Source organism: Paralichthys olivaceus, chromosome 17 (assembly GCF_024713975.1).
Source record: "Paralichthys olivaceus isolate ysfri-2021 chromosome 17, ASM2471397v2, whole genome shotgun sequence".
Lineage (NCBI taxonomy): Eukaryota > Metazoa > Chordata > Actinopteri > Pleuronectiformes > Paralichthyidae > Paralichthys > Paralichthys olivaceus.
The window spans coordinates 13241624-13259859 of NC_091109.1; positions in this window are offsets into that span (position 1 = coordinate 13241624).

Here is an 18236-nt window from a genome sequence, read left to right on the forward strand (position 1 = left end):
AAAAGAAATCAGACATAACTAATCAAGTACAGCTTGATGCCACTTTTTAGCCAATCATGCGTAGCCTCTGGCACTGTGAATAAATAAGGCTGATTTGATCAGTCTAAATTTTTAATCAGACGTTTGAACTGCTGCAGTTATTTTCGCAGTTGTGCTGCTCTTTGTTTTGTTGAGATGAGGTCAAGAGGAGGTCAGGGTGACTTTGTCTGTGCAGCAAAATAATATTCTCCCCTTGTACACTTCCCTTTCGTCAGTGATGTCCCTTTTTGTTGCTACATAGCTCTAACTTTTGTCTTATATGTCAGCTTATCAACAGTTTTTTCAGTGGCTGTTCACTGCCAAAAGCTATTTTTTCATATTTCAATTTTAATTTCAGTGAGAATAGAGCTTGTCGGGGCTGCTGATGATTTGACCGAACAATTCTAATGGAATTGGAGAATAATTGAGAATAATTTTAAATGAAAGCATGAAATCTTTAACTGTCAGCATTAGTTGAAGTATTTTCTTCATCAAGCTGATCACTTCAGACCTGCTTTCAGACATTCACGGAACTCTGCAGATCCTCCGTAGTTTCTCCAAAGGAGGGAGAGGGTGCGAGTTATCTTCAGACTTTATCCGCCTGACCTCTTAGTATAATGTTGGTAAAAAGTCAGAAGAAGTTGCAGTGTGAACACTGCAGGGGATCAACAAAACAACTGTGAGGCAAATTACAGTGCAATCTTTCCAATTTTTAAAACACTTTATGTTGCATCTATATTTGCATATTCCTATTACTATTACTAATTAAATAGATATGTTTGCCATAGGATTCGGGGGGACAACTGGGGGGGGGGGGTGTACTCTGGATCAATCACAAAAGCTGACATTAGGGTCATACATTCATCAACTTCATTTTCTAATCTTCCGTTATAGGTAATAAATGCTCAGTGTGTAAGATTCGGGTAAAGGGATCTATTGGCTATTGGATATAAAATAATCCTAGTGATGTTCTCACTAGTGTGTTTCATCTAAATTGTATGAATTATTGTTTAAATTGTATGAATTATTGATTCATTTAACTCTAGATCCAGTTTTCCATCCAGCCGAGCGTGCTGCCAACAAAGTGCTTCAACTGGTCACAGCTGAGAACAACTGAATTAAGCCATCAGAAAATGAAAAATTAACTGTTTTTTTATTTTTTTTTTCAAACCAATTTTCTATTGTGGAACATAGGACAAGCGCTACTTCCAGCTCTTTTTTTAAACGACTGGTACATCACCAGGTTAAAAGTGATTTTGAAAAGTCACTCCGTTACACAATTTCCCCTCAAGGTTCAATAACGTTCGTTTTACCCTTAACCTCAATGATGATGAACAGTGACCCCCATAAATGCTACAGAAATAGAGATCGCTGACATTTACCCTGACGTGTCCTGCCCCCATTTGATGGCACATTTCACACCATCAACTCCACAGATTCTTATTTTCCTGCAGCCAAAGCAGCCTCTCTTTATACAAAGTGTTCCAGCGAAATAACTCATCAAAACAAATGAGAGCGAGAGAGAGAAACAGCATTAGGAAAATGGATCGATCTATATCTTTAACGTTTTCCCCGCAACCCTGGCTTAAGTTTCCTCACACACCCCCTCAGTTTTTCATTCATTTTGAGATGACTGTTGGTGTTTTCCTTATAAAGCCCCTTGAAGTTGAGTTCTTTAAAGTGCCACATTAAAGAAATGATACACAGGCAGCCTCTGAAAACTGGCACGCTTCATGTTTACCATTTCTCTCTCAGATATTAAAATCCCCCTATTGAATTTACCCTCCTCAACTCCTTCCTCTGCCCTCAGCTTTTGCTATTATTCCAACTGTTGGAGAGACGGAGAGAGGCCAGAAACCCTCCATTACGTCCTCTGGTGTATGTGTTTCATGTGCATGTGCCGACAGGTTATGAATACAGATTTGGACCATCGTACTATTTTAGTTTCAAAAGGACACCAAAGGTAATGCCGTATCTATTTCTCAGAGAACAATCACTGAAAAAAAAAAAAAAAAAAACACATCTTGTGATTTGACACCGGGAGCGTGTGTAGCAATTCACCTTTTACTTTCCATCACAGTTTGATGAGATGCCATCCTGGGTTGCCACAATTTGGGCAGGTAAACGAGGCAAAGCGGAGCAAAGCGACTGACTGATATGGAGATGAGATGGTGTGTGATGTCCCAGAGGGGCAGGGGTGAGATTGAAGGCTCGGATTTTTGGAATGCATTTAAAATGTTTATGTATTTTCACCGAACTTTCTTCGCGCCTGCAGCACTGACCTGCGAGCGCCACCTAAATCAACCCAAGCAAATGAAGTGAACAATGACTGATGTTTAGCAAAGCGCTTGTGGCGCTTCCAATCAGCTGTTTGTCACCCTGCAGGTCACTCTCAGCCAGAGCCCATATCTATCATCTGCATTCATATAGCAACTCCCAAACCACTTCTCGCACCATTAGGACAATATAGTATCAGAAGCACTCTGAAGATTTGTAAATAAGTAAAGAGAAATGAAACATTAAAAATGAAAGTCATTCATATGCAGCTCTTACTGAGCACAATGGGATTTTCAAGGAGTTAGTGTTTTATAAGCCAAACAAAAAGCAAGATTAAACTTGACAGGCGGTAATAGTTGTGCCACCTATGACAAAACAACAATGATTTAAAAAATACATTTGCAAAACACAAACATCTGTGTCCCAGCATCACTTGTTCTATTGTCATGTCACACTATATATATTTTAAAACTCTCTTAAATCTCTCTCCATGTTTTAATGGGTCATAATATGCAAAAATATTGAATGAAATGTTATTTAGAGCTGCCAAGTTGCCCTTCCACTCATAAACTTTTCACCTTATTAACTCAACAAGTCCTCAAACAAACAAATGTTTTGCTTGTCTCTAACCTTGGATACGACCCCAAGCAGTATGTCGGACTGTATGGAGGCCAGCTGTCCCCTGGCCTGAGACTGCTGCGGAGGGGGGACGTCATGCTTCACTCTAAAGGGGGATTTATAGTCCTGTGTTAAGGGCTTATGGCACGGCTTCACAACCTGTAGTGTGTAGCTGCTGTAGGCTACATCGTGGCACTCTGATGGATAGCATGGGCTCTATGGACTTGTCCTGACAACTCTGTATAAACAATATTTAGCAGGTTGAAGAAACAATACACATCCATTCATAAAGTCCTCTCCAACACACATCCTCTGCTCTCTATCAATGAGTGATTATGAATACATAGAGTGATAGCAAAGCTATAGGCTCCTACTTGGCAATTAAAGAAAGGGAAGAAAGGAAGTGGAAGTTACCTGGATGTTATCATGGTATAGACAGACAGGCAGTCTGTATTGGAGAGTGGATACCCAGACTGGATCAGAAAAAACATTAAAATAATATTCAGGTTTGATTTAGGTGCGGTCACATTGGCTGGGCTAGTGTACTTGATTTTCTTTACACTATCCACATCACGGACAGAACTCTAAGCCTCTAAGGTTTGGGTCTGGCTTGGTTAGTTTTTCCTCGGACTCGGAGGTTGCCAGAAATAAAAATGTAACCCCAACTGCAATGATTTTTTTAAAGGTTCGGTGTGTAGAATTTAGTGACATGCGGCTGAATACCCCTCAACTCAAAAAGTATTTTAATATAATCGGTCGATTCTAGAGTAAAGAAACACTTTGAGTGAAAACATCACTAGGATTATGTTATATTCAATTTCTGCCGATAGATCCATTTCTCCTAATTCTTAGAAACTGAACCTTTAAATTCTGGTTCATTCCACAAACCTGTAACTTTGCTCCTAGTGTTTGGTGCATTTGTATTTGCTTGTGTTTATATTTTTCCTTATCACCCTTATGAAGGCTTTCAGGCAAAGTGGTGTCAACCATAAAATATTAAAGCCTTTTTATCATGCACAGACTCCGTGCCCGGATATTTTCCTCTTTTTTGCAATCGCCGTTGCCCTTGGAGCACCTTTGTTTATTTAGTGTAATTTCTTCATAAATCAAAGTCTCTCTCACACACACACACACACACACACACATCCGCAAACACACAGTTTTTACCCCTTCTTTTGAAAACCCCATTGTGAGTGTGTTAATCGCTCTTAAAATGATATCACCAGCTATCACTCTGAAATATATCCCATTACAGGAGTCAAACACGGTCTGCCATGTCACCTCTGGAGGGGATAAGTGAGGTTGGTTAAAGTCAGGTTAGATTAAGAGCTGAAACAAACAGCTCTCCCCCACATACAGAACAACTTTTAATCCTAACAGAAGCTTGTTTGTAGTTATAAAAAATATCTTATTCTGGTGGCATATGGTTTTGCTCCAGTTTTCCTGGAAGAGGCCTCATCTGGCCAAGACAAGATCTATTGGCCATGACTTGCTGTTGTGTGATCTTGCACACACTGAACAATCTTTCACCAGGAGAAACCACGACTGGTCCCCAAACTACATTTGATCACAAAAGCACATGAATGACACATTGAGCTTGAGGAGATATTTTCATGAATGAATAATAAGACATATTTTTATGAATTTCAAATTCTGAATAAAAAATGAGAATAAAATACTATTACTATAAAGCCATCTCTTTAAAAATATCCCACAGCTCTTCTAAGAACAAATCAAATTTGTTATGTTTAACAAACATAGTCAACGGGACAACAATGTTACATTTGATAACTACACACTTATATTTTTTACCTTTACCTGTGTGGCTCATTCTCAAACCTAGCCTACATACTAAATTCATGTCTATAGTGCTTTACATAAAACCAATACACACAAGAGCGGGGGGTAACTCACCACTATTCAATTTGATTCAATTTTATTTGTGTGGCATCATATCATAACAAACATTATCTCAAGACAGTTTACATAGTAAGGTCATAACCTTACAAAATTATAGCCCAAAAGCACCCAACCGACTGTGGAGAGAAAAACTCAATACATGTAAACTACATTTAGATACATTTCGCCAATGCATCTGGATAATTATTCTAGAAATCTATAGGACACTGCAGTGTGTTAGCGAGCCCCTGGATTTAAGTATTTGAAGAGTTTACACAAAACTAAATCCAACTGCAGAAGAAATGCCAAGTTGGCTCTGATCTGCGGATTTTGTTTTTGCTACTTCCAAAACTCATCGGTGACTGAAAAATCATGATCAATTTTGTGAAATGTGAAATAGGCTTCGAGGAAGTGTGCTTTAAAACTGTTCTGAAGTGGTTTAATAAACACCTTTGGAAGTGTTGCCCCAGCCTTGGACTTTTAATTACACAGATAGAATGCCAGGCTGTCATTACCAGCAACCCTGTCTCCTAGACATTACATTTATATAAAACTTACTTGCAACAGGAAGCATTAAACATTGTGACTGGATGTGAAGAGAATAAAATGTTTTGAATGTGTTTACTATGAACTAGTATTTAAGATTCCCGGTTCAGCTAAAGGATAGATCTGGTTTATTTATTTTGAACCACAACTGTTTCCTGACTGAAGAGCTTTTGTTGCCTGGAGCTGCGACTGTGAACTCTGGTTTGCGGTGCAACAATCTTTTGTGTTTCGTTTCACCATCCACACTTCCTCACTCAGGACTCTGCTGCCATTAATAAAGTGCTCCTTTCATTCGTTCATCCTTTCTTTTCTTAAAAAAGAAAACCGATGTTGTCACCACAAGAAAACTGGGAAAAGAAAGTGAATCGTGTATGATTTTGAAATTTAAGAGACAAGGTTGTTACCATATGTAAGAAGTAGTGTGTGTGTGAGAGAGAGAGAGAGAGAGAGAGAGAGAGAGATAGATTTGGGATCATGCACAGGCTCCACTCCCATAAATCTGCCACTGAGATTATTAAAGTGTGGAAAAGCTCCATTGCTTTGTAACTGCAACAACTAAGGACCGACTGTGATGGTTAGAAACACAACGCTTCAACTTAATGAACTCACATGATGCAGACAATTATTTCAGACATAGAAAACCATCTATCTCTCCTACATTTTAAAACCCCCCAAATAAATGTGTCTGCGGAGAGACTGTGGGTTCATTACCACACTGAAATTGATCTCCCCCCCCCAACCTTTGTGTTGTCTAATGGGCAAAGTTTGGCCGGTAACCCTCACTCCATACGTCAGGTCTTGAGAAGCAAAATTAAATGTGAAGACTTTGCAATGGTTCATTTTAACCTGCTGTGCAGTTGGAGTAAGCCGTTCCATCGCTATGGTGCATTTACACAGACTGCAGCTTCACGATACAATTCTGGCTTTTTAGTTGACAGCTGTGAGAAAATTGAGGCAGGAAAAAGACATTCAGATTCCATAATGTAAATATGAGGTATATGCACTTTAACTGGTTTCCTATCATAGGTTGAGTCTTTCTCTTTTTTATTTTCCGATGCTCTCTTTCACCTCAGAGCTGCCGCCTGTGTGTGTTTTCACTGTGACGATAGAAACAGCTGCATTGTGATGGCCAGTTTCCAACACTGATGCAATCCAGTGCTCTGTCCCTTTAATAACGATGACTGTTGTCACAAATAAAGACAAGACAAAATGTTCATGTTTGGCCTTTCGCATGTGAGTACAGTTCTGTGTCTGAGATGCCAAGTGAACCTAAACACTTTAGGTTTTACTGTACAACATGTGTCATTGCACTCTATCTGAAAGCATAGAGTTTTGGATTTTTGAGTTTTAAATACAATTTTATAGTCTGCTGTGAGACCAACTACAACACCTATGAGCGGCTGTGGCTCTACCTCCACTCTACCGGTCATCAGACTTGAGGATTTAATAATTCCTGGGAAAGTGCAAAAGGGGCTTGAAGGGGACTTTAATTCAAGCTAAAGAAAACTGTATGATGTATAGATGTTAAAATGTAAAAGAAATGCAAGTGTCACATTTACTTTTGAAGAAATCTACTTTTTCACATCTTGTTTTTTTAGATAATCGAGGTGCTGAGGTTTCATACTGCACATGGTCAAATAGAGGTTGAGTTCTGATAATTTTGTTGACCCATGACTTTACCGAGTGTCCTCTACAGTTCGCCGCTAAAAGCATGAAAATCTAATGAGCAGATCACAATGGAATTAAAGGAGCACATAAACGCGGAGGAGCAGTTTTCATTTTCGTATGATCCATTAGCTTTCTTCTCGAGAGTAAAATATGAACTTTGCACACAAGACATTAGACATGATCATTGCATTTTGTTTGGTCCAATACTTGCAGCCTCGAAGAGCCACTATAGTGTCCCCTTTTCTCTTATTATTACTCCATTATTTCTTTCCATATTTCAAAACCTTTTGCGTCCGTCCAAGAGATGCATCAACATTTTGCCATTTATGTCTTCTCTTTTACATGTCTCCTTATTTGTTCTGCGATTTCACACTGCATTCTCTTCCTCTCTTGCGCACCATGATCCCACGTTCTTCTGTCCTTCCTTTAATCTGCACTGGCTGCCATGCTGTGCCTTTACAAGCCTCTAATGTGACTACCACAAGAATAGCCTCTTAATAAATTAGCGTGTGCTTAAACCATAAAGGAGAAGTTGAGTGCGTGACACACAAATTATCCCCATATGTTGCCAAGTGGTGAGAGGTAACCGTGTTGTTGTCATTGTGTGGTCTGATGTCGGCGGAAAGCTGTGTGCGTGTGAGGGACACGCTATGATTTCAAAGGTTAATGCATGGCAGAAATAGAACATGAGTGGGTTTGATAATCACAGGCAAACAATGGAGTGGTGATACAGCATGTCCTCTGGAAGATACAACAGGATGTGTACGTGTGTGAGAGACTGCAGGACAATTTGTTCAGGCAAATGGCTATTGTAAGTTTAATGTGAAGGACTGAGATGCATAGAGATTACATTAAAGGATTGCAGTGCATTCGAAATTTGACACTGTTTGCGTATAGCGCTGGGTGCAGTCTACCATATCGAAGATTATCAGTGCGTTAACTTGCAATGATGGATGTCTCAGAAATATGCAATCGACTAAGACGCACAGCCACTGACCCTATCTGACAACTTCTCTTCCTTGTCAAAGAGAAATCGCTCCACACTTGGAATCACTGCAAATGCAAAATGCCACAGGGATGGTTCACCGAAAAAGTGAAAATTCACTCATTATCTATTCACCACTATGCCGATTGGAGGGGTGGGTGAAGTGTTTGAGTGTCTGGAGTGTAGCAGCTGAATCTGATACGATTGAAATCAATGGTGACCCTTCTTCAAACAGAAAGAAACATAACATGCCTCCATACTGCTCGTGTGGTGTCAGTCAAGTGTCCGCAACAAGGTCAGTTACACTGTGTTGTAAGCCTAAATGTCCACTGACAAGAGGCTATGCTAGTGGTCGTAGTGTGTCCGCGGGTCTGTCAATGCACCTCGTAGGGAAGATATCAGAGGACATTTAGGCTTAAAACATGGTGAAGTCTCCCTTTAAAATACTGGAGAGCGTTTTAATTGCTTCTCAGAAAGACACAGGCTTGCCTTAATTTCCACACGGCAGGGAAATCAATTATCGGAGTCTTTGTCCAAATTGTGTAATAAATCATAACATCAGGTCTGCGTTGTGTTTTGCAAAAATGATATCATCGTGTGGTAATCCAGTCCAAGTGGAGATTGATTTAGAGGTTTGAAGAGTCGCGGGTTGATTTTGGCACCGCACAGGGAAGACTGCAAAACAATAATAATGAATCGTCTGTATTTATTCTGCACTTTTCTACTCAACACTTCATAGTACAGTTTTGTGTCATTTCACCTATTGGCAGCGAGAAACATTAAAGGTGTGGAACATTCGAGCATATGCATATATATAAATACATATATTTTAATATCTGTGCATAATGTTCTGTTGTATCTGTGTTGATGTTCTGTGTATCTGTGTTGATGTTCTGTGTATCTAATCTGCAGGTTCAGGAGTGGGTGGAGTTAAGGGGTGGGAGAGACAGGGAGGTTGTGTGTGTGAGGGAGTTGGATAGAAGCAGAGAGTTGTAACGGGAGTGTTATCAGAGAAGTATCAGCATGAGTTGTGGCTGTGACAGCAGCTCGTGTTTAGGGACCCTTACTGTGGTTGAAATAAAGCATTGAAAATAAGTAAATGACTTAACCAGAGGCATTACAAATGCTGTAAGATCAACAAGGACTTAAGATCAACAAAGGCTTTGCTGCCCTCTGAACGACCCTCAATGAAACTCTAAAGAGCAAATGATTATCTATGTTTTATATCATTAATACAATGATACAAATGTAGCTATATAGGCATACAAAATAAATGCATAGTGTAATTATTCTACAACCAGAGAGCAGCGCACATGACATTATGGTCCCTTAAGTCAAAGTTGTTGTCATGGAACTACACTTTTTTTGTTTAAACATAAAATACCAAAGGCACCACTTCACGAACCGGATAAGATAAATGTGAAGCCTCATGAAGAAATTCCAAATCGACTCCCAGACTTAAATGATCATAGACCGACAGATATTGTATATATACTGATCATATATATGGATGGGTAATATTGCAGGGATATTATATATTTGCAAAATCAACAATACCAAAAGGCAGTTGCTGTGGTGGCAAAGCTGTCATGAGAAGCAGCAAAGTAAAGGGCTGCATCGCCATTCCTTTAATCGCCTCCACGTTTTCCTTAACGTACTTCTGTTGTATGCATTTTAGTCCCTGCCGCCAGAGATACAAGAGGGGACGCAAGAAAAAGATGTGAGAGAAGGAAATGTGCTTTTAGAGAAACGAGATGCCGTTTACCTCTGTAACTTCATCTAAAGGAACCTCCACGAGTGATGACGGTGGCACAGCTGGATCACAGCTGAAACAGGCATCATTCAACCTTTAACAGTCAAATTGTTTCATTTAATGATGTGGAATTGCTCATATAGGCACATAAAAAAAATGAAAAAACAGCAGTGTTTATTTCAGCCTCTCTACATGCACCCTTTTAAAAACAGGCAAATGTGTTTATAAAATGCACATTGATTGGAAATATGTCTTTTGTATTTGCTCTGTGAACAAACCAGTGCCTAAATATACTGAAAATACCAAATATGCACAGAGCACTTTTACCAGGTTGTGATCAGAATGTATTGTGTCTCATAATTTGTGGAATGAATTAATGATGTTCGAAGTGGAAATACATAACGTATAACTATAAAGTGTTTGCAAGTGACCATAGACAAAGCTGTGTTTATATCTGACAGACATTCTGAGACTCCTCTTCACTCAGAATGTAATCTGCATGCTACAGATTAAAGGGGAATAACAGGTTTATGGAACCAACACTATTTCTAATGAATCAACAAAGTTGTGCGTGTTTCCATATCCACTATTTTCCATTAGATCATTGAACTATAATTTAAATTATAACTTTAATTATTGTCTCTACTACTTTTCTGTTATAGACCTGGGATTGTTGAACCATGAAAGATGATCGTTGATTACCGTTACAATTGTCATAACAGTTCCCTTCATCTCTGCCTCTTTTTCTTTTCTATAACACTTTATACACCTCTCCAGTTATGTTAGACACAGTCTTTTCCCCTTAATGTTGTAAATGATATTTTGTTGATGTGCTCTGCTACATGTGCCATCTAATGCACTTCTGTCCCTCCTGGGAATCCTTCACATGTATCTCTCTGAGGTTTAAGGGTTAAGGGCAGAGAACGTTAAACTCTACCAGATAAATTGTGATTTGTGACTATGGGCTATAAAAATAAACTTTGAATGCTGAATGAACCTTTGATTGTGAAGCAGCTGATGTGAGCACAACTTCAGTGACATAAAGGGCTGACCCCCCTGCTATATACCACGTACTGAAAAACATGATGTGCCACTAATTCTCAACAGCAAATTGTCAGGGAAGGGGATGATGTGCAGGGAGAGGGTGGGACCAAAACGCTCAACTAAATCTCATGTAACAAAAAGTGTCCTTTATTTTAAGGTGAACGTTACAAAAAGAAATCCTCAATAAAACAAACGTTGCTCTCAGACAAAACAGGGGAGTAGCACAGGGAAATAAATGAAACACTGGGGACGTGGCGAGAGGTGACACAACACATGAACAAGACCAGGGTATATATACGACGACGAACCAACAAATACATGGGGGGGGGACACACAAAGACTTAAATCCACACTGAACTGATGACTAACTCGAGACAGGTGGCACAGGACAAACAGGTGAGCCTGATGAGGGCAGGAAGTCTAGTGGGGAAAAAACACCAGGAGCAGGGACTACAAAATAAAACAGGAGACAGATGAACACTGAGATGAACATAGCGAGGCACACAGGAGAAGCACAGGGTGGAACACGAGAGGAACACAGGGTGAAACATAGAAAGAGAAACACAGGAGAGGGACACAGAGAGGGGACACAGGAGAGGGACACAGAGAGTGATACGCAGAGTGGGACACAAAAGGAGCAGAGCGGGACACAAACGAGGGACACAGAGGGGACACAGGAGAGGGACACAGAGAGCGATAAGCAGAGTGGGACACAGAAAGGAGCAAAGTGGGATACAAGCGAGGGACAAGGAGGGGACATAGAGCAAACTTAAAACATGAATTCAAAACGTAACAAAAACACAGTTTAAACTTGAACTGAAAACTCTCTTTATAAAAGAGGACAAAAATACAATAACCATGACACAAATAGACTGAAAGAAACAACGTCATCCAGATTTGTGTAATTGGAATGATGCATTTTGAAATTACAGCTAACTTTAAGCCCCTAATTGACTTGGTATCGTCTCAGGTGGAATGTTCCATTTGCCCACAAATTATTTCTAGTCATTCAATACATTCAATTGAGGATGTAAGCTGATGCAGTCCCTGTTTCAAGTTATAACATCACGGGTATGATTGTTGAAAAGATAATAACCACTATACGATCATTTCAGTTGATAGATTTGCATTTGGAGCTGAGAGTGCAGGGGTCTGAGGAGAGGATTTAAGCTGATGCTGTCCTTGTTTTGTGTTATATCATTACAGCTGCAGTGTTGCAGTGTTTTCTTGGATTGTGTCCTGAACTCGCTGAATTATTACTTCTAAATAAATTAGAAAATGCATCAGCAAAACATTTACCGTCATGTTTCATTGGGTTTTTTTCTCTCCCTAAAACATAATCTGTGCTCAACCTTTTTTTTCACACTTTGATGTAAACTAGGAAGACATTTTGGTCTTGGTTAAATACTAAACAAATATTTTATTTTGCAGGTCTGCAATTGTCTGTAATTACTGATAATTTCCACAGCTATTTTCAAGGAACATTTTATAATTATTAGACTTTCAGCTCATTAGTTTCAGTCAATGTGGGCAGAATCTTTTGCAAACTTCTAAATTTGTGGTGTTGCATACAGGTTAACATATGGAGGGTAAAGTTACCAGTCATATGGGAATAATGATTGTTTGAATATTTTTTTTTTTAGAATTTAGACCAACAAAACAAAATGTGGCAAAAAAAGTCAAAGGTCACATGAGACAGGACACCTTTTTTTTTTAGAATTTGAGACCCAGGCCTGACTGGATACTTATCAACCCTACAGTAACTTCGACTTGTGTACAAAAAAAGACAAACTTCCTGAACTTGAAAACATGAACCATACCACAATTAAAGTTCATATTCAGGTAATCCCATTTAGTACATGAACTCAACTTGTAGACGACAGGGCTGCAAAGTGCAAGAACATGTCAAATCATTGGTGTGATGCTTTAACACAGCTGAGAATCTGCCCCCAAACAAATGTTTCAGTTTGTCTCCAAATCCCTCTACGAACTTGGGATCAAGCCACTTAAAATAAAACGCACTCCAAATGGCATGGGAAATTAACTTCTTCCAAATTTCTGTCAAGTGGAGTTTAGAAGTGAGGATGTGAAGCAGACTCTCAATTTGTGTATGTGTGGCTTTGATCTTCGTATAGGAGCGGCTCTCACTCTGAGTATGAGGTTGATCCTCTGGTACATGAGCCACTGAAGATGCTAAAGGCCACTAAATCTTTGCTAAATAAGCCTGTGTCTGCGTGTGCATGTGTGTCTGTGCGTCAATGTGTGTGTGTGTCAATGTGTGTGTGTTTATGTGAGTGTGTTCCTGACATGCCTGTGTGGGCAAATGCATGCATGCACGCTCCATTATCTCATCTTCTTCAAGTACCCCTTTGAGTGGGTTTCAGTTTTCTTCATGCCACCCGCTCCTCTTGCCATGCATTATGCACTGTTCCAGTACACATATTTATTTATTACTGTGTCTTTCAAGATCAAAACGAATGGCAAATAAGCTCCAGCAAGATAAATATTGCAGCAGAAGTGGGAGTCAGCTGAGGCCATCAGAAGGGGAGGTGTGCCTGAACAAAACAGATCGTATCAAGGTATATTTTGAAGCTGCTTGTCGGAGGCTCCACGGGTCATCAAGTGAGTGAAGTTGGAGAGCGAGAGAGGCACACACAGAAAAGGAGGGCGAGGTCTTATGGAATTCATTAGAAGTCTTTCGCTCCATCCAGTCAGCTCCACTCATCACTTTCTCTGTTCTCCTCACACCTAAAGCTATTTGCAGCCAGCCCCACCTCCACATACATACATACAAGGTTACAGACTACAGGATACATCTACAGCACCTCCAGGCAAGTAGGCAAACGCCTGGAGCTCTCAACACCAAATGCTCCCACGAGCCTCCTGTAAAGAGTTGAAGAAATAAAAGGCAAATTGTTGATCCCCCAAAGGAAACATCAGTTTTCTTCTCCACTGATGATTCAGCTGGTAAACCAGTTGTTACAGTACCCTGCTAGAACAAACAGCACTTCTTAAAGTGACATTTACTGCAAAAGCGAACTGCCTGGAAGCCGCACTTTGTTCACCAGCACCCAGCTCAACTGCATTAGGAAAACTGAAGATGGAAAATAGGTGAATTCTTTCTTCCAAAGTAGTAAATGTCAGTTTGATTAAAAATGAAGCACTGGAAGGTGTTTACGTGCTGCTTTTTAACTTACACATATTCCTCTACTTACAGATTGGGCATATTTGAAAAACCTTGGCAACACATTGATTTGAATGTGCAGAACTCACTGAATAGATGAGAGACAACAAGGTGTTATTTTACGTAGGAGTCAGACAGTGAGACGATAATTAAGTGGATGAAAATGAATCATGATTGAGAGAATAATAGTATAAGAGTATATAAAAAATTTAAATATTTCTGGGATGTCATTTTATTGATAAAAAACGGAATTATAACTGTTATATGAACCTCATTACAACATTATATTCAGTCACATTGGAATATATGTGAATCTTAAAGGTAGAATCACTTTTTTGTATAATAGAATTGACAACAAATACCATAATTGTACGTGCTCTAAAAACCCAACACAAATAATTTAAGTAAAAAAACAAATTCCTTAATCAACAAAATTAACAAAGACTGAGCATTAAAGGAGCATTTCTGTATTTTCTCAACATGGGCCCTGTATGTATTAATGCCTGTGTGTAAATGAATTGTACTTACAAAACATTTAAATATGTCCAGTAGATCGTTGCGGCTGATTTTTTCACCAATAAAAGGCTGAAATTAAATTGCTACTCTGGGTTTTTGCTTTGAGTCTGGCCCACACTACACCTCTTTATCAATCATCGCTGCTTCATACACAAAGGTGACAGATGAAGACGTTTACTAACCAGAATGATGTTTCAGTCACTTCCCTTCACGTGTCCTGTAACTACAGTATCCAAGCTGACGTTTACTCTTAAAAAGAGACTTTAAAAACGAAGCAAAGCGTTAGTAGCCTGTTACATGCGTTATAAATAAACGGTTGCTGAAACCAGCTCAATGTTCATTATTGAGGGGCGCTTCAATACGTTTAGAGGAGATGCATTTTCCAGAATACTGATTTGGACATTATTTATATTACTTTCTTTTATGGTCCTATTGAAATACAATACTCATATCCTTTGAGGGTTACGCAGTGAAATTGGATCCACATATCACTGACATTGGGAGAGAGTGGAGTTACACCCTGGACAGGTTGCGAGTTTACTGAGGCAGCTTGTTGATTTTTTTTTTTTTTTTTCCATATAGATGGAAAGCATGAACCGGAGAGGTGAACAATGCTCTTTCATGGAGGCATTGGTGGCTTAAGTCAGACCACATCATGTGCACCAGAAGTGCTTGTACCAGTGTACAGAGCGTTGACCTTCTGTTGTGAATACACTGTGACCATGACCTGGGGAACACAGTGGAACAATTCATGGATTATCCTCACAGGGAGGACAAACACACCTCTAACTGCATAAGAGCCCTTCTTAATAGTGCCAGAGCTGGTGTGATTCAGGAAATGATACCCTCAGAATCAATCTAAAGTTAGATCTAAAAACAATATTGTTCCGGGAAATGACTAATATAAATCAGAACATAATTCAAGAGACAGAAGAACATCTGGGTAACGACTGTAACCATGGTATAAAATTACTTTCAGACTTACTGATGTAAGTGAACAGTAAGACAACTGCTGGGGTGCTAGAACTCTAAGGGTAAATGATAAAAGGCTACATTTTAATGTCACTATTTCACAAAGGGCTAAACAATCTGTCTCACAACTGACAGAATAATGTTACTAAACTTTGAATGTTTTTGCAAGAAGTTGACAAATGGGCCTCACTATGGCACTAGAAACAGCTGGGGAAAAAAACGAAATGTTCTGATTCATCCTATGAGAATATAAATGTCGGTGGGCTAGCGTAACTCCAAGCCCAGTATTGATACTTACTCTAAACATGACCAAAACATATCTATCATTAGCGGTACTATTTACTTTCAGCATCCTGTTGTAAATCCTTCTAAATGAAGCATTATCCTTTGCCCTTCCCTTGTTTCTTTCCACTACAGACAAGACAAGTGTGGATAGTGTGATACATTAAGGCTCTAAAACTGTCTGGATGCATTCTGATTGTGCACATGCACGCACACACACACACGCACATGCACGCACGCACACACACACACACACACACACACACACACACACTGGATGTGGCTGCGATAGTAATTACAGTTGCAATCAGCTCAACAGGTTACATAAGGAGTCTTTTATAGGAGCATATAGTGTTTCTGCTGCTCAATTAAAAAAAAGACGAATGGGTGACTAAACTACATAACGTTGTTGTCTTGTGCAAAGGGAAAATAAAGTCTGCAGACATGCAACGTACACAGCAGCACAACATGTGTTTCTACAAGAGTAGGACACACTGAAGGCTTCAGTTGACATTACTCACAGAAAACAGCGTTTTTTGACTTTTTTCCAATTTGTTTGCCTTTTGCATCATGGATTGAGTTAACTTGCCTTGCATTCATAGTGTTAACCCCTTTCACAATTCTGCAGACATGGTGACAGTCATTAATCAAATTTCCCTCAGGACTCTAAAACCAAACTATGACCTAATTTCAAATAAAAGAAAAGGCTACTGTTTGGAGTGGCCCATCCAGAGCCTAGATCGTGCCACAGTAGAGATGCTGTGGAGGGACCTAACAACAGCTCAGATCACCCTGGCCCATTGTACAGTCAATCTGTCAGTCAATCAGTTAGGAATAGGTTGGTCTGAAATAACAAAACACAATGGTCAAAATGTAAAGGCACGCATGGAAGTAGAAAATTACTTGATAGCTAATTATCCACAGCCCTTTATCTGAGTACCTCGCAAATCATGAACCCATTCAGGTCCTGGCCCTTGCACTGTGCTGGTCAAACCATTTAATTTCCAGGTGCCATCAACAGCGACAACTAATTGTGACAATGAAAAGAACTTCCTTTGTCACTAACTTCTGTTGTGGTTGTTCTTCAGTTGTGTGGCAGTTGTGTTGGGGCTTTGGCATTCACTGTCAGAATATTCCCACAGAAGAAAGAGCTAGACACTCTGATTGGGCATAACTTGGACTTATCACCTCTTCAGTGTGTTTTAGCAGCCAAAGTGCCGAACGCAAGAAATCATCATAATGCAAAACTCATCCGAATACTCTTGTATATGGCAAGAAAGACTATTCTCAAGTTTTGGATTCATAAGAACATTCCTACACTGGACGATTGGTACAAGGAGGTAATGAGCATCGTCCCTCTGGAAAAGCTGACCTATACCCTTCATGACAACATGGGAGCTTTCGCAAGGGCATTGCAACCTGTTTTAGATGTTGTGGACCACTCTGGTCTGAGCTTTAATGTTCCTCAATAAGTGATGCAACATGGATGTCGCTGACATAGCTTAGAATTGGGTGTCAATCTGTTGGTGTGTTTATGTGTGTGTATGTTTATATGTAAGCTTTCTTTCGTTGTATAAAAAAGTATGGTTCTGCAGGAACTATATGTAAAGGACAATATGTGGACTGCTGAACCTCAATAAAAAAAGATAAAAAAAAAAAAAAAATGAATATTCCCACAATGAATGGTGACATCTTCAGGAACTCTGTCCTTGAATGCTTGTCCTGTGACTGTCCTGCAGTCTCTTATTTCCCACATTTCAAAGGAACTTAAATATACCCACTTTCATGAAACCTTCTTTTTATGATTATAGAGTTCACAAACTTAACTCCATGTGGATTTATACTGCAGTATGAAATGAAGGTTGGGTGCTGTAGGCCTAAAGAAGGGAGAATTATCATTACATTTAGTCACTTTCCAAAGGTTTTTGTTCAAAACAACTTAAAATCAAAGCAACACAACAAAACATTTACAGGACAGTTACTCAAAAGATCTGCTCACTCATGTTGAGAGGAAGATAAACAATATTGAATGGTTTGAATGACAAAGTCAGAGCAACAACACAGACTGATTTAACCTGCATGGCTGTGTTGGTCTTCTGTTTATCTATGATCATATACAGTGCAGTATGTAACATGTTATAGAATATATATTACTTATATAGGTAAGAGTCAATGTTCGTATACCCAGATATTTTACAGAATTACCCCTTTTTATTTCTCCCCAACATTTGACTGTCTGTGCTCTGTTTAGATCCTGGGGATATCTTAATTTCAAAGGCTGGTCTCATACCACATCAACAGGAGGAAGCAGTTAGTTAAACAGCACAACAGGAGATTAAAATATGTCATCATAAAACCCTTTAAATAAAATAATAATTTATAAAAGGAAGAAATATCACCAAGCGGAAATTAGCTCATGCTACAATTATTCTAGTCCAGACAAAAATAGAACCAATCAGGTAACAGTGTGGTGA